Source organism: Mustela nigripes, chromosome 12 (genome assembly GCF_022355385.1).
Source record: "Mustela nigripes isolate SB6536 chromosome 12, MUSNIG.SB6536, whole genome shotgun sequence".
Classification (NCBI taxonomy): domain Eukaryota; kingdom Metazoa; phylum Chordata; class Mammalia; order Carnivora; family Mustelidae; genus Mustela; species Mustela nigripes.
This window is the reverse complement of record NC_081568.1, coordinates 146,359,292-146,377,246: the sequence shown is the minus strand read 5'-3', so window position 1 is coordinate 146,377,246 and position 17,955 is coordinate 146,359,292. Positions and strand designations below refer to the sequence as shown.

Below are 17,955 nucleotides of genomic sequence, written 5' to 3'. Positions count from 1 at the left end.
CTCGATCCCAGGACCCTGGGATCGAGTCCCGCATCGGGCTCTCTGCTCAGCGGGGAGCCTGCTTCCTCCTCTCTCTCTCTCTCTGCCTGCCTCTCTGCCTACTTGTGATCTGTCTGTCAAATAAATAAATAAAATCTTTAAAAAAAAAATAAAAAACAACAACAACAACAACAAAAAACCTGAAGTGTATGTTGCTTTCACATGATTGTTATTGATAACCCCACCAGCCTAAGGACTATTTAACATTTTGCATCATCCCATCCAATCCCCAATCCTGGGACAGAGTTACACTTACCCAGTGCTAACCCCAGAGCTAACCATGGATATCTTGCTTGTGTGCATTCCGACCTTATGTCAAAAACATTTTTCCAGGTGCTACCCAACCTTTATGGTCATGTTTCACAAATGCATCTGATCCCACCAATGGAATCTGCGTCTTTTGGTCCTTGAAGAATCTAGGCTTCCTCATTGTTGTCGGCACCAAAAATGGTCAATGGCTTCCCCGGGCAAGTGTCTTCCTCCTGTTATTCTCTAGGATGTAAGTTAACTGCCTAAAAAGGAGTATCTTTGGGGCTTCATTTTTTGTTTCGTAAATTTTAGAATATCCTGGTTTGCTTGGTTTGCCCCGGCCAGGCTCGCTTATCCACCTGTGGTATTCCCAGACTCTACCCTCGTGAGGTCAGGTTTTATGACGGGGATTGTGGATCCTTTCTGTCTTTTGGTTGGATTTTGAATTTCCTTTGGATTTTTTGTTGTTGTCGAAAGCGAAGGGCAATTAATAAGAAAGCCTTAAAACGTGATCTAGAAAAACCGACCACCCAGCTCTGAATCAGGCCCCCGTTTAGGTTTGGGGGCAGCCCTTTTCCGGAGTAGCTTTTTGGGAAGTGCCAGGCCTCGCCATCCACTGTGCGCCTGTTTCAGACTCTGTGAGCAAGTGTAATTTGCCTCTGGGAGTGCCCTCTGGAGGCCACACACAACCTCCGACTCCTCCCCATTCTGTTGTCCCCGCGTGTAGGGTCAGGATTCATCTTTAATTGTTGACACAGGTCCTCAGAAAACATCCCGGAAACAGATTTCAAGACCAGGACGGGGTGAGAATCCTTGGGAGAAATAAAAACCACATTGGCAGATGTAGTTTTCAAGGGAGGCCTGTCCCTATGCTTCGGGTGTCCAAGGACGGCTGCACGGTGGAGACTGAGGGCCTTTCTCAGTACACATCTGGGCAAAAGGGTTTGTGTGGACTTTGCGGCCCCACCCCAGCCTCCCACCTCACCCCCCAATCTCCCAGCAGGTGGGCTGCATCTTTGCTGCGGGGACCTCGACTGGCCCTAGGTGGGAGCGATTATCTGAACCTGTGACCTGACTCCTGGTCCTGAGCACTTTTCCTCAGCCTCAGGATAGACTCTCCTGGGAAGCCATCATCATGTGTGGTGCAGTAGCAGCCTTTTCTGCCAGTGTGGGCATTTTCCGCAGGGGGCAGACGTGTAGGGGGCGGGGAGCGCTTTCCCTTTAAGCAGACCTGTGTTCATAACCCAGCTCTGCCATTTCCCTGCTGAGTCACTTGGGATCAATGACTGCTTTTCCAAACCTCTGTTTTGCCCATCTGTTTTTTGTTGTTGTTGTTGTTGTTTTAAATATTTTATTTATTTCTTTGAGAGAGGAAGGGGGACAAGTAGACTGCACTGAGCACAGAGCTTGACACGGGGCTCCATCCCAGGACCCCGAGATCAGGACCTGAGCCGAAACCAAGAATCAGACGCTCCCCGACTGAGCACGGGCTCCCCACCCCACCAGGTGCCCTTGCCCGGCTGTTAAATGGGGTTTATAATACTTGCCTCATGAGGTTTCTGTGGGGATTAAACAAGCTGATATGCCCAAAGTGCCCCAGACGTCGCACATGGCCTGTGCATGGCTATTCCTAGCGGAAGGCTTCTTTTGCCTGGATCCAGAAGGAGTATGCATGTCTGTCTGCCAGTTGGAGAAGAGGCCCCATGGTCCCTTTAACACTGGGATTCCACCAGCCTCTGGAGGCCACACAGAAATGGAAAAGGTATTAACCTAGGTCTGGTGTCTGCGTCAGTGACGGGAAGCGGAATGCTTGGTCACCGAGGAAAACCAGGCAACGAATTGGCTTCCTAAGTCCATTTTTTTCCTCCCTGGTTTCTTGTTTAAGTGGAATGAAATTTTTCGTTTAAACACACACACACGCGTGCGCACACATTCATGTTTATGACCAAAATAAAAACCTAATTATTCATGAAAATTATTAGATGGATTTTTCATTGCAAAAGGGCATCCAAACACCTAATAAATTCACTTTAAATAATAAGTCTGTTCCCGCGGTTACGCAACATGGCACAAACACCCCCCAAATGCTCATGATTAACCTGATGGATTAGAGGCCTCACACACATCTGCTTCAAGTCACATCAGTAAATGAGAAAATCTTTATTTTTTTGATGTAGCCGCAAAATCGGGGTGGGGGGAGTAAGTGCTTTCAAAATGGGTAGTTTCAGCTTCTAAAATGGACTTTGCCTCCAACTTTGCGTTGTGAAACAAGTCATAAAGCAATTACAGTGATTTCTGGGGTTTTAAGGAGACAGTTTAAATAAAACCTATCCAGCTTTGGGCCTCCCAGGAGGATCTTCACACACGCAGAAACGCAGTCTGTCCATTGATGTAACGGTGCTCTTTCCGTTGCTGTTCGCCCCGTCTTTTCAGTCCTATGGTGTCTGCAATAAAATGAAGGGCAAGTTCATGTGGCCATGGGACTGGGGTGTATGGCCTGTGTGTGAGGGTGAGCTGCTGTGAGGTCTGGAGGGCATGAGAGTGTGTGTAGCTGGTGTGTATGCACGTGAGAGCAAGTGTGCTTGTGTGTGAGTGTGTGTGCATGCATGTGAGTGTGCACATAGATATGCATGAATGTGCGTGTGTGTGCACAGAGATGCATGAATCAGTGCATGTGTGTTCATGCACATGAGCGTGCACATAGAGATGCACGAATGAGTGTGCATGTGAGTGTGCACAAGTGTGAACGTGTGCATATAGTGTGTGTGTGCACACATGAGTTTGCATAGAGGTGCATGTGTGTGCGTGTGCACGCACGTGAACGTGTGCATATAGATGTGTGTGCACACGTGAGTGTGTGCATACTCGTGAATGAGTGTGCATGTGTGTGAGTGTGTACACGCACACCGTGTAGAGACGCACGAATGAGTGTGCATGTACGTGAGTATGTGCAGAGATATATGCATGAGTTTGCCTGTGTGTGAGTGTGTGCATATAGATGCATGTATGCGTGTGGAGTGTACACACATGTGAGTGTGCATACAGATGCACGCGAGTGTGCATACATGTGGATGCACATATAGATGCATGTGAGTGTGTGTGCTTGCGTGCACATGGGCGTGTCTGTGCAGGTATGTGCCACAGAGCTTGTTCCACTTGGGTCCTCCTGAAAGCCTGTTCCACTGGGCCCTCTGAGCTCCTATCCTGGGTGGCAGAGCAGCGACATGTGGGTCTGGGTCTGAGCTGCCTCCAGCCGGCTGCAGTGGCTGGGGACCCAAGCACCTACTTCCTCCTCTGCAAAGAAGGTGACTGTGTCTGCTTTGCTCTGTTTCCCTGAGGATGAAGTGACACTCACTTCCCAGGACAATGAGTGAGCCCTCAAGTGGCTCCTTGCCCCCCCACCCCGCCATAGCAGGTCTCACACCCAGGGCTTCTAATGGGGTGAGCTGGAGAGAGAAAGATGCCTCATCCCAGGCAGGTGGTCCTGGGACGATTCCTCCTGGGCTTTCTCCTGGCCCCTTCTTTAGCACCTGGCCCTTCTGGAAATGCTGGGTCTCTCTGGCAGACCCAGCTGCCCTGCATCCTTCTTGTTCATCTTCCCAAATAGCCTCAGTGTCCCCTTACTCCCCATCCTCCCTCAGTGCCTCCCATGGCCTCTGGCCTCTCGGCTCTCAGACCAGGCGTCCGTGTCCTTTTAGCCTCCCCACCATGTCCCCAGCCATCTGTCCCCATAGCAGGTGGGTAGCATATTGGGGAGACCCCATCTGTCTTCATCTGCTCAGGCAGCCTTAAGAGAATACCACAGGCAGGGGGCCGTAAACAACAGAAGTAGAGTCTGGAAGCCAGAGGTCGGGGTGTCAGCTGGGTGGGTTTCCACGGAGGCCTCTCCTTGGCTTGCATCTGAGCGTGCCCTCCCCTTGTCCTCTCTCCTGGTCTTTCTTTTGTGTGTCTGTGCCCTAATCTCCTCTTCTAGAAGGACATCAGCCACACCTCAGTTGACCTCCTTTTCACATAATCACTTCTTTAAAAGGCCAGGTCTCCAAATACAGTTACACTCTGAGGTACGGGGCTTAGCACCTCAACATAAGGACTCTGGGGGACCGTGAGGCGGCCTGAGATGTTGTTGAATCAGATGACAGGCCAGGAGAAACCGCAGGTGTTCCCCGTGGATGCGACCAAGAGGCCGGGCTCAGGGGAAGCAGGCCACCTCGGTGTCGGCATTGTGATTGGCCTGGCTTGGTGACAGCGGTGGTGGGAGAAGCCGGGCTGGGGTGTGAGATGGCTTTGGAGGCCCTGCCCTTGGGGTGGGCGGCAGCCTGAGGGCTCCCTCAGCCTCTAGAAAGCCATGGTGGAGACTGTCCACTCCCCATCCAGGGCCGTGGATAGTTATTTAGTTCCATCAGCCTGGTGCGGTGAATCTTTGAAAGTGGAATCTGACAGGAAGGGATGTGTGTCTTGGAAAAATCATAACTGGGTGGCTCAGTCAGTTGGGCGTCTGTCTCGGCTCAGGTCAGGATCCCAGGGTCATGGGATCTAGTCCCTCATGGGGCTCCCTGCTCAGTGGGGAGTCTGCTTCTTCTGCCTGCTGTTCCCCCTGCTGGTGCTCGGGCTCTTGCTCTCTCTGACAAATAAAATCTTTAATAAAGAAATGGGGGGGGCACCTGGGTGGCTCAGTGGTTTGGGCTGCTGCCTTTGGCTCGGGTCGTGGTCTCGGGGTCCTGGGATCGAGCCCCGCATCGGGCTCCCTGCTCCACAGGAAGCCTGCTTCCCTCTCTCTCTCTCTGCCTGCCTCTCTGCCTGCTTGTGATCTCTGTCTGTCAAATAAATAAATAAAATCTTTAAAAAAAAGAAAAAAAGAAATGGGAACATGAGGGGCGCCTGGGTGGCTCAGTGGGTTAAAGCCTCTGCCTTCGGCTTGGGTCATGATCCCAGGGTCCTGGGATCGAGCTCCACATCCAGCTCTCTGCTCCACAGGGAGCCTGCTTCCTCCCCTCTCTCTCTCTGCCTGCCTCTCTGCCTACTAGCAATTTCTCTCTCTCTGTCAAATAAATAAAATCTTAAAAAAAAAAAAAAAGAAATGGGAACACGAATTAAGGATTGCTGAAGAATTGCATCTTGTTTGCCCACTGAATGTTTCAAAGCATGCCACTGTGTTTCAGGACTAAGCAGGGATGTCTAAGGAAATGGGTGCCGTGTGGTTGGGAAGTCGCTCAGCTTGCCATGGGACTCACTGACGAAACCCCACGTTCCTTAGAGAAGCATCTCTAAGCTTCTTGCCAAACACTGGGGTTGGGCTAGGTGCTCTTTCTTGCCAACTGTCTTCCCTTGACTCTGCCGGGGTTTACCTTGCACCAAGGTGGAACCCCCAAGCCCAATGAGGTGAAGTGATGCCTTCTGACCCCAGGACACCTGCTCCCCTACCCCAGGGCAGGGGGATGGTGGTGGTGGCCAAGCCTGTGGGAGCCAGAGACAAAGTGTTTGTTTTTTTTTAAATCATTTATCATTTTTTAAGGTACATATAATGGACTCCAGATATTTTCAAATTACGATTTGAGACCTTGTGGCCATATGTGTGCAGATGTGAACCCATCTCTGCAGTTAAGGTAGAGAATATCTGCACCACCCTCAAAAGCATTGCCTGCCCACCTTGAACTCTGTCCCTTCCCACCTGCCACCCAGGTGTGGCTGATTTCTTTCACTCTTGATTTCATCTTTTTTTTTTTAAAGGAAATATATATATATATATATATACATATAAATATACACATATATATATATAAATAATGATACAGAATTATGCTTTTTTTTCAAGGGGTAGGTTGTCTGGTTTCCTTCACTCAGTATAATTATTAAGAGGTGCGTTGATATTTTTGTATATATTATTAGTTCATTCTTTTTCCTTACCCCTGCTTACCAAGTGCTATTTCATTATACAGAGAGGCCGTCCTTTGTGTATCCCCTCAGTGGAGATTTGGGTTGTTTCCAGCTTGGGGCCATTACAAATAAAGCTGCTGTTAACATTTGTGTCCAAGTCTTTGTGTGGACACATGCTTCCATGTCTCTTGGTTATAATGACCTTGGAATGAAATGGTTGATTGTCTGACAGGTGTATGATGGACTTGACAAGAAGCTGCCTAGCTGTTGGGCAAAGCCATTGTATCATTTTACATTCCCACCAGCAGCATAAATGGAACAAGAGTTCTATCTATCCACGTAATGCATCCTTTTCCTTCTGGCTGCTTTTTTTTTTTTTTTTAAAGATTTTATTTATTTATTTATTTGACAGAGAGAGATCACAAGTAGGCAGAGAGGCAAGCAGAGAGAGAGAGGAGGAAGCAGGCTCCCTGCTGAGCAGAGAGCCCGATGTGGGACTCGATCCCAGGACCCTGAGATCATGACTTGAGCCGAAGGCAGCGGCTTAACCCACTGAGCCACCCAGGCGCCCTTTCTGGCTGCTTTTAACATTTTCCCTTGATCACTGGTTTGAAGGAATTGCCTTGGTGTGATTTTTGTCATGTTTATGGTGTTTGAGTTTCCCTGAGATTCTTGGATCTCAAGATCCAAGGGTTTATACTTTTCATCAAACTTTGAACAATATTCTGGCCCTCACTGCTTCAAATATTTTTTGCTGTTCTTTCTCTCTATCTCCCCCTCAATTTGGGGACTCTGCTTATCTGTGCACTTGAAGACCCAAAGTTCACTGATGCCCTTCTTTTTTTTTTTTCTTCATTTTTTCTCTCTGTGTTCATTTTGGATAATTTTTGCTGCTGTCTTCAGGTTCACTAATCTTCTCTTCTGCGATGTCTAATCTTGCCATCAATCCCCTCTGTCCTGTTTTCTCACTCTAGAATCTCAGTGTAGGTATTAAAATCTTTGACAGCTCTGCTGAACTCCCTGAATGTGTGCCTTGTGGTCACAAGCCTTGTTTTACAGTCTACGGGGGCTAATTCTAATGTGAGAGTTGTGGGTCTGTTTCAGCTCACTGATTTTTCTGCTCATTATGAGAGCTGTTTTCCTGCTGGTAATTCCTTCTTTCCTTCCTTTCTTTCTAAGATTTTATTTATTTATTTGACACAGAGAGAAAGAGAGCACAAGCAGGGGGAGCAACAGAAAGAGAGGGAGAAGCAGGCTCCCCTCTGAGCAGGGAGCCCAATGAGGGGCTCGATCCCAGGACCCTGGGATCATGACCTGAGCTGAAGGCAGTTGCTTAACCAACTGAGCCACCTAGATGCCCCCTCACCCCACTGGTAATTTCTTATCAGATGCCAGAGGTTATGAATTTTACCTCATTGGGTGTTGAATATTTTTGTATTTTCTTTTTTTTTTTTAAGATTTTATTTATTTATTTGACAGAGAGAGACAGCGAGAGAGGGAACACAAGCAGGGGGAGTGGGAGAGGGAGAAGCAGGCCTCCTGCTGAGCAGGGAGCCTGATGGGGGTCTTGATCGCAGGACCTGGGATATGACCTGAGCTGAAGGCAGATGCTTAACTGAGCTACCCAGGCGCCCCTGATATTTTTGTATTTCTGTAAATTTTTGTGAGCTCGTTGGGTTACAGTTTAGAAATAGATCCTTTGGGTCCTGATTTTAGGATCCATTAGCTGGGACCAGAGCCGTGTGTAGCCTAGGACTGATTACTCCCCTATCTCAGGGGCAAGACCCTTCTTTTGGTGCTCTACTCTGATTTGTGACTGTGAATGACTGACTGGCTGGGGGAATGGGCACCCTTCCTAGTCTGTGTAAGAGCTAGGTGCTATTCCTGGTGTTCTTTTGGGTGGTTCTCCCCCTGGCCTCAAATCATTGCCTCCTGCATATACTGATAAGGGCCCCAGGGAACACCTGCGAAAAACCCTCCCAGATCTCTGGTTCTCTTGGGTCCTCTGCTCTGCAGCCCCAACTCTCTGGCATCTCTGGACTCCTAGGTCCATCTCTTTTTTTAAAAAAATTATTTTATATAAATTCAATTAATTAACGCAGAGTGTAGTATTAGTTTCAGAGGGAGAGGTCAGTGATTCATCATTTGCATAGAACACCTGGTGCTCCTTCCATCACGTGCCCTCCTTAATGCCTGTCACTCAGTTACTCCATCCCCCCACCCACCTCCCCTCCAGCAACCCTCAGTTTGTTTCCCAGAGTTAAGAGTCTCTTATGGTTTGTCTCCCTCTATGATTTTGTCTTAGGTTCTTTTCCTTCCCTTCCCCTAGGTCATGATCCCAGGGTCCTTTTGTTTCTTATGAATGCAGTCATATGATAATTGTCTTCCTCTGGTTGACTTATTTCACTTGGCGTAATATCCTCTAGTTCCATCCACGTTGTTGCAACTGGTAAGATTTCATTTTTTTTTTTAAGATTTTATTTATTTATTTGACAGAGAGAAATCACAAGTAGATGGAGAGGCAGACAGAGAGAGAGAGAGAGAGAGAGAGAGGGAAGCAGGCTCCCTGCCAAGCAGAGAGCCCGATGCGGGACTCGATCCCAGGACCCTGAGATCATGACCTGAGCCAAAGGCAGCGGCTTAACCCACTTAGCCACCCAGGCGCCCCAAGATTTCATTTTTTGATGGCTGTGTAATATTCCATTGTATATATACACACCACATCGTCTTTATCCATTCATCTGTCAATGGACAGCGGGGCTCTTTCCATAGTTTGGCGATCATGGACATTCCATCTTCCTCTCTCCAACTTCAGAAGGCTGCCAGGCTCCATGTCTGTTTTCTCTCCCTGTGTTGCAGCCTGGAAACTCTCCCCAGGCAGGAAGCTGGAGCCCTTGTTCTCTGTCTGAGATCACTCTCCTTTCCTGCTTGGTATCAGTGTCTTCAAAACCTGTGTTTCCTATGTTTTATTTGCAGATTTTTTCGTTATTTTTTTGTTTTGTTTTGTTTTGTTTTGATGGTGCTATTTTATGCAGGAGGATAATATAGTTATGCTACTGTATCTTGCCTGAAAGTAGAAATCCATGATGTGGCTTTAAAAATTTGGGGGGGGTAATTTTAGATTTATAGGAAAATATGCTTACATATGTACATAACCATAGCACACTCATATTACTATTAACTATGATACCTTACTCAAGCAGGTAGAGTTCTAAGACAACCTTCAGGATTCCCACTCTTCGTGTACATAGTTTGTACTCCCCTTCAGCGTTGGCAGCACTTGTGATCATGATAGGATCACTCCCGGGACTGAGTTAGCAGTCAGTTGACTGAGTTCATTATAACGTTTATCCTTGGTAGGCCTGACATAAGCAGGTGAGTCCTTAGAAGGCACTGGGCCCCTCCTGGAGTCAGAGGGATCTGAAGCATGAGAGGGTGTGTGGAGGGGACCACATGTCAAGGAGTTGTGCGTAGTCTGTAGACACTGAGAGCTGCCCCTGGCCAGCAGCCACCAAGAGAATGGGGCTCACAGACCACAAGGAACCACATGGGCTTGAAAGAGGACTCAGGAGTGCAGAAGGAAACACACAGCTGATGCATTGATTTCAGCCTCAGGAAACCATGAGCAGAGAACCAGACTATCTTGTGTCCAGACCTTCGACTGCAGAAACGCTAGTAAATAGGTGTTGTTTGAAGCTGCTGATTTTGTGGCAATTTGTTATGCAGCAATTAAAAACTAATACAATTACTATTAACTAAAAAGGACCAGGTCCAATTCCTTAGTAACAATATCCCACTATTGATCTAGCAAGATCTCAACAGAGAGTAACGTGAGGACCAGCATGAAGTCACGGGTCCATTCCCACCACCTCCATTTTTTATTTTCCACCTCCAATTTTTAAGATGATTTTAATACACCCAAATTGTGTCTTGGTTGGAGATGGTTAGGATTCTGATTAATAATAGATACATCATATGAGAAAATATTTGCAAATCATATATCTGATAAAGATGTAGTATCCAGAAAAATGTAAAGAACTCTTATAGCTCAACATCAAAAAGACAACCCTATTTAAAAATGGGCAAAGGACGTGAACAGACATGTCTTTAAACAAGACATGCAAATGATCAGCAAGCAGATGAAAAGATGCTCAACATCATTAGTCATTAGGGACATGCGGATCAAATTGCAGTGAAATACCACTCAACACACACTAGGATCTGTTGATGAAGATGGAGAGAAACTGGAACCTTCATACATTGTTGGTGGGAATATAAAATGATTCCACCATTGTGGAGAAGTTTGGTAAGCAATCAAAACACAATATATGGCCTTACCATATGACCCAGCAATTCTATTCTAGGTATATATCCAGGAGAATTAAAAACAGGTACTCCAACAAATACATACCTTCATGTTCACCGCTGAACAGTTCACAGCCCAAAAGTTCATTAACAGATGAATGGATAAACCAATTGTGGTATAGACACCCAGTGCAATATTACTCAGCCATAAAAGGGAATGAAGCTGATTCATTGCTACAGAGTATGGATCTCAAGAACATTATGCTAAGTGAAAGAAACCGGATACAAAATGTCATATATTATGTCATTCAGTTCCAGAATACGTGACTCCGTAGAGACAGAAAGATCGGCAGCTGCCACAGGCTCAGAGGAGGGAAGAACAGGGAGCAGCTGCTTAGCGGGCACAGGATTTCCTTTTGGAGTTATGAATGTTTTGGAACTAGAAAGAGGGAACTAGATAAAGGGGTGGTTGCACTTGCCACCAACCGTTCACTTCCACATTGTTCACTTTAATTTTATGCTGTGTGAATTTCACGTCAATGCAAAAAATAGATGTGTTATAGAAAATAACAAAGCTGTATCTTAGCGGGTGTTAAAGGACTTTGTGATTTCTTTTTTTTTTTTTAAGATTTTATTTATTTATTTGACAGAGAGAGAGATCACAAGTAGGCAGAGAGGCAGGCAGAGAGAGAGAGGAAAACAGGCTCCCTGCTGAGCAGAGAGCCTGATGTGGGTGGGGCTCAATCCCAGAATCCTGGGATCATGACAAGAGCGGAAGGCAGAGGCTTAACCCACTGAGCCACCCAGGAGCCCCAGGACATTATGATTCCTTTTTTAAAAAGGGAACGACAGACTTTATTCAGACCTCCCTAGTTTTTCTCTGAAGTCCCTTTCCTGTTCCAGGATCCCACCCAGGATACCAAGTTGCATTCCATTGTCATTTCTCCTTGGTCTCCTCAGTCTATGATGGTTTCTCAGCCTTTCCTTGTTTTTCATGACCTTGGCAGTTTTTGGACATACTGGACAGGTAGTTTGTAGATGGTCCCTCAGTTTGGGTGGCTCTTATGATCAGCCTGGGCTCTGAAGGCTTGGGAAGAATAGCACTGAGGTGGATCGCCATTGTCATGGTGTCATGTCAGGGGTCCACGATGTCACATGACTTATCACTGGTGGCATGAACCTTGACCACTTGGTAGTATCTGCCAGATTTCCACGTTATAAAGTCACCGTTTTCCTTTCTCTGCTCTTAGGAAATGAATCTAGCCTTCACTCAAGAAGAAGGGAATTTAGCTCCACCTCCTGGAGAGGGCAGTATCTACATATATTATTGGAAGATATCTCTCTTCCCACTTATTTACTCAGTCATTTATATCAGGATGGACTCACGAGTTTCTAACCTATTCTTTGGCTAATAATCCAATACTGTGTTTTTTATTTTGTGGCCAAGTTGTTCCAGCTTCGGTCATTCTGAGCCCTTTCAGGTAGGTTTTGTATTTCTTTTTTTTTTTTTTTTTTTTTTTAAAGATCTTATTTATTTATTTGACAGACAGAGATCACAAGTAGGCAGAGAGGCAGGCAGAGAGAGAGGAGGAAGCAGGCTCCCCGCTGAGCAGAGAGCCCAATGCGGGGCTGGATCCCAGGACCCTGGGATCATGACCTGAGCCGAAGGCAGAGGCTTTAACCCACTGAGCCACCCAGGTGTCCCAATGTATTTCTTTGACATAACTCTTTCCCCACCTCCTTTTTTCAGAAAGGACTTTCTTACTTTCCACCACTGCAAGGCACTTGAAGTTCATCTTGTATATTTCCTAGCCCAGGCCTAGAACCAGCTATTTCTCCAAGGAGCCCTGGTTCCTTTTCTTGGAAAATGGTATATAGAAACCAAGATTTGGGTACTAGGTGGGCTTATTACTTCCAGGATATCATTGGTGGTCGGGTCATCTCTGCAGACAGCTAGTGTATATATGCCTGAATATTCATTCCCCGGTGTACACATACCTATGCATATTATTTCTTTATGTCTCTTCCTGTGTACATTAGATGGGACCTTGGAGTGGCGTCTCTGACTCATCCAGCACCACACGGATCATTCTGTCTTTCCTGCTTTGTGTATTTATAACTTCTTTCTTGGACAACGAGAAGCCCAGCTCTCATCACTCATTCAACCCTAATGTCTACACAAAGTAGTTTCAAAATTGCCAACCTTTCAGAACTGCCCTCTTAATGCCCATTGCCCAGGGAGAAAGTGAGCAACAGCTTTCCTTGCTAGGGTACAGCATCTCTGTAGGGCTCTTTTTGTGTTAGGCCTGATAGTTCTCCATCAAAACACTGTTCCCCCAGTTACTTAGGTCGCCTGCCTGCCTTTCCCCGCTACTTGCTGCAGTCTTAACAAAGTTACATTCATTCGTCACAGCCCATGTTTCATCCAAGGATTCTCCGACCTCCTGGTTGATTTTTTTTTTTTTTTTGAAGAATTTATTTATTTATTTGACAAATAGAGATCACAAGTAGGCTGAGTGGCAGGCAGAGAGAGAGGGGGAAGCAGGCTCCCCGCTGAGCAGAGATTTTTCCCCTCGATGATGCAGGGCTTGATCCCAGCCAGGACCCTGAGATCATGACCTGTGCCGAAGGCAGAGGCTTTAACCCACTGAGCCACCCAGGCGCCCCTCACTTCCCGGTTGATTTTTAAAGAAAGTGTGTATTTGTTAAAGTTCACTCTTTGTGATCTCCAGTTTTATTTATTTATTTTTTAAATATTTTATTTGAGAGAGAGAGAGGGAGAGAGATCACAAGCAGGAGGAGCAAGAGAGGGAGAAGCAGACTTCCCGTTGAGCAGGGAGCCCGATGCGGGGCTCGATCCCAGGACCCCGGGATCACGACCTGAGCTGAAGGCAGTCGCCCAACTGACTCAGCCACTCAGCTGCCCCAGTCTTACTGTTTTTGACAAATACACAGTCATGTTGTAGCACCTCCATGCCATACAGAACAGTTCCATCAGCCCCTCACTGTCTTCTTGTGTCTCCATGTACTTCAGGCTTGGTGCTCCTCAACCTTCAGCAGCCCCGGATCTGATTTCTGTTCTTTTCGTTCTGTCTGGCCCGGGGGTGGATGGCAACTTTTTGTTTGTTTTGAGGTATGAAGTTTGCTTGTAAGCAACTCTGTGATCAGAGCTGACTGACAGCTAGAGGCAGGTCCCACCCTGATGCTTACAGACCCCTCTGTGGTCTTAGTGTTCTCATCCGTAAATGGGTAACAGCAGTCCCCGCCTTCTAGGGGTAGGGGGCATATGGGCAGGTCTGAATGAGGTAACAACTGTTAGCACAGTGCCCAGACCATTGTTAGTAATGAGGAACTCAGTAATAATACTTTGTGTTTGTTATTCTCCCCATCTCCATGATGAGGTATGAATAAAAGAACATCAGAGGCCAGATCTGGCTGCCCTCTTGGGCTGCTGGGGGTAGGGGCCCCTCCCTGTGGGGGCTGGAGCAGAGAGGGTCCTCTGACACTTGTGGTACTAGAATCATCTGTCTGTCATTCACAGATTGATCTCAGCAGGGAGACTTGAGGGTGTCATTTTGGTTCTTCTTCTACTTCCACGCCTTTTTTTTTTTTTTTTTTTAAAGATTTTATTTATTTATTTGACAGAGAGAAATCACAAGTAGATGGAGAGGCAGGCAGAGAGAGAGAGAGGGAAGCAGGCTCCCTGCTGAGCAGAGAGCCCGATGCGGGCCTCGATCCCAGGACCCCGAGATCATGACCTGAGCCGAAGGCAGCGGCTTAACCCACTGAGCCACCCAGGCGCCCCACGCCTTTTTTTTTTTTAAGCTGAGAAGATAGTATGACAGCACAGTAGGGACTTCTACAGTTGTAAATCACCGTAATCCGGACACCCACGGGGACTCATGTTTTGGTAGCTGCTGCCTCCCCATGCCTGAATTTTTACACAGATACAGACTTTTTATTTACGGTATCATAAACATCCCCCCCCTTTCTTGCAACGCAGTGTTCCTAATGACATTTCACGAAATATGACAGTTTCTTCCAGGCCCGTTGCCCTCAGTCTCTAAACCACTACCACTGGTTGGGGGGGGGGCAGTTTCATGCGTGTCATTCTTTGCTCCTGCTGATTTTTATTTTCCTGAGATTTCTTCCCTAGGGCAGGAGTCTTCTGTCGAAGAGGCTAGGAACGTCTTTGTGGCTTTATTTGTACCATTTTACAGAAATAAACCGTGACATCCTTCTACGTGTATTAATCTATACTTCATCAAAATGCACCAGTTCGAGGCTGTGATCAGCCTCGTGTGCGGCTGCTGCTGCTGTGGGAGCCTGATAAGAGCCGAGGGTGCCAGACTAGTGCTCCCACAGGTCCTTAATATGTTTATCATCAAACAGTGTAACTGACCTTTTCTGAGAACCACGATCTCCCCTTCGCGCCCGATGCCCCTCCCCCATCCCGAAACTTGGAGTCCTCCTTTGGGGGGGGGGCACCCGTGGAGGGAGCAAGTCTCAGCGACTTTTTTCTGAAACCCCTCCTTTATTTACTTTTGGAGTCAGGACTTGTTTGCATATGTAAAACCAGGACCATATTGTTTCCAGATGGGAGGGGTGTTGCCAGATAATTGGATGCAAAAAAAAAAAAAAAAAAAGAAAGAAAGAAAGAAAGAAAGAAAAAAAAGTTGAAGCCTTTAAATCATTTTTACAAACCTGGACACAGAACAATATTTTCTTAGAATTAGAGAAGAAAAGGCGAAGCATGGAAATAAAGATTGTGGGATTGAGTTTCTAATTCAAATTTCAAACCCACAGAAGTGAGGGGCCTGGAGAGGGAAGATGGTGGGGGGGGGGGCTTGGGGGACTTGCAGAGGAAACTACAGATTCACCATCTAATCCAGAGGGACACGCGGGGACGGAGTTAGAGTCAATGACCAAACAAAAACTGGATCCCATTAAGCCAGGACCCTACCTACTAGCATTAACAAGAAGATTATCCGCCCCGCCCCGCCCCCCAGTTTCCTGTTTAGTTCTTTATTTTACGATAAGAGCAGTTTGGAAGTAATTGTGCATCCTATCAGTATTTGATAAAGCCTCCCTCCCTTTCAGCCGAGCGGCGCAGAGGTGAGGGGCTGTTAAAGGCGAGTTGGGGTTTAGCCTGAAATGATCCGGTTTTCAACCGGGAAGCTAGTGCGGCTTCCAGTCTGTCTCGCGACGATAAAAACAGACGTCTGGCACAAATTGACCCGTTGAAACGCGAAGGCTGGATCGGTTTGCCGCGTGCAATTTGAAATCTGTAATAGTATCTGCAAATACGGCGGGGGTGGGGTGGAGGGTGAGCTCTGAGACCCCGCACACCGCTCTGGCCAGTGTCTGCATCCGCCGGCAGCTTCCACGCTCCAGTTCAGAGGCACGGGTTGCTAGTCAGAGGCACGGGTTGCTAGTCAGAGGCACGGGTTGCTAGTGGGCGACCGGGCCCACCCAGCTGGGGGTGGGGCTGGGGGTCGGTGGTTGTAGGGCTGGGAGGCTTGGTGTGTGCGGCTGCTGCTGCTGTGGGAGCCTTTCTCACTCCGCCACGCTCCACCCCCCTACACCCCCCAGCTTGCGAGAGCCCAGGGCAGCTCTGGGGGCCTCTGGAGCCTGGGGGTCCACGTTGCTCCTAGGGTCGCTCTGGACCAGTTGCACCAGGTGCACCAGAGCAGGAGTAACCGGTAGGGGTCTAGCTGGGACCTGGGACCTGAGACCTGGGAGCCAGCGTCCTATCCAGGTTTTGATTTCTGGGGCAAGCTGAGGCCTTGGGGGGCTGAGAAGGTAGGGGTGAAGATGGGCAAGTTAGTGCATCTAAAGGCATACCCTTCCCCACCCCAAACACTTCCCTCAACCCCACCCCACCCCCATTCGTGGTACTTCTGCCATTCAGCTGGGATAGGGGGGGCATGACCACAGACCCGCATTCCCTCAAAACCTGCAGGCCTTCACTCCATCTCTGGTGGGTACCAGCCTCTGTGGCTCATCTGTAAAATGAGGGTGAGGCTGGTGGGACTGGAGGTGGACCTGGAAGTACCTGTCAGGTGGCCTGAGCTCCTGGTCCCCTGTGTTTCAGACCCAGCTTGGCTGAAGTCCCAGCTCCTGTGAAAATTCCAGGCTTGGTGCTTGGGGGCTCAAAACTGGGGGTGCTCTTCTCACCTCCTCTAAAGCAAAGCTTTAAAAATAACAGCTCGGGGGACATCTGGGTAGCTCAGTCGTTAGGCGTCAGCCTTCTCAGGTCGAAATGGAATCAAGTCCCACATCGGCTTCCTGCTCAGCAGAGAGCCTGCTTCTCCCTCGGTGTCTGCTGTGTTCCCTCTCTTGCTGTCTCTCTCTGTCAAATAAGTAAATTAAAAAAAAAAAAATCTTAAAAATATCAGCTTGGTGGGCGCCTGGTTGACTCAGTCTGTAGAGGGTGTGATGTTTGATCTCAGGGTTGTGAGTTCGAGCCCCAGGTGGGGCACAGAGACGACTTTAAAAAAAGTTAAAAACAACAGTTTATATGCTTGCTGTACCGTCTTCAAGGTATCTTAAATTTTTATTTACTTATTTTTATGGAGAAAGATGCCATTTAAAAAAATATTTATTAGTTTGTTTTGAGAGAGAAAAGGATAGAAAGGGAGTGGGCACAAGTGGGAGGAGCAGAGGGAGAAGGAGACTCTCAGGCAGACTATGTTGAGCCCAGAGCCTGATGTGGGGCTCGATCTCACGACCCTGAGATCGTGCCCTGGGCCAGAACCACATGTCAAACCCTTAACCCACTGAGCCACCCAGGCACCCCAGAAAGATTATATTTTTATGTTTGAACCTTCTGGTGGTAGTATCACATTTTGTCATTCAAGTTATCCCATTTGGGGTTTCCTTTGTTTAGGAGGGAGATTTTTTATTTGTTTGCTTCCTAGGGAAAAGTTGATACTTTATTTTTATTTTTATTTTTGGTTAGGACTCAAGCCTTTGCTTGTTTGGGGATTATGGGCCCGTCATTTCACTCTTCTGAACCTGGCTTTGGGTTTAGGGACTAATTTCTTTTTTTTCCCAAGCAAGTCCCCTGTGTGCGAGGTAGGGATGGTAACCGGGGCCTCCAAGAGTTTCCTCCGACAGGCCCATCAGGTGATGATTATGCCTCAGCTGGACTGCAAGTTAGCATAATAGTGGAGCTGGGATGTTTGATCCTATTTCTGGGGTAATTCTTTTCCCTTCCCCCAGATCTTCCGCAGGGCTGGGCATGCATAGAGATTCTTGTTCAGTGGACTGAGCCAAATTTTCTAGGCCAAGGATCCCTGCTGGTAAGAAGGAAGGAAGATGTCATCAGGGTGAATTAGGACTGGGCCTGGGGTCTGATGCCCCACGGGCTGCAAGGGATCCAGCAAGGGGGCCCGGGGTGTCCTGGATTTGGGTCCCCTCTAAGGACCAAGGGTGGGTGCCAAGGCCCAGCCTCCCTCCCCTCTTCACAGAGACTACATGGTCTCT

The 17,955-nt window shown here is 47.6% G+C and overlaps 1 protein-coding gene across 1 annotated transcript in view; it reads left to right on the top strand.

The window, feature by feature from the left end:
- Positions 1-17,955, top strand: part of COL23A1 (collagen type XXIII alpha 1 chain) — a 313,942-nt gene that overhangs the window by 7,715 nt on the left and 288,272 nt on the right. The gene's annotated exons all lie outside the window — the stretch shown is intronic.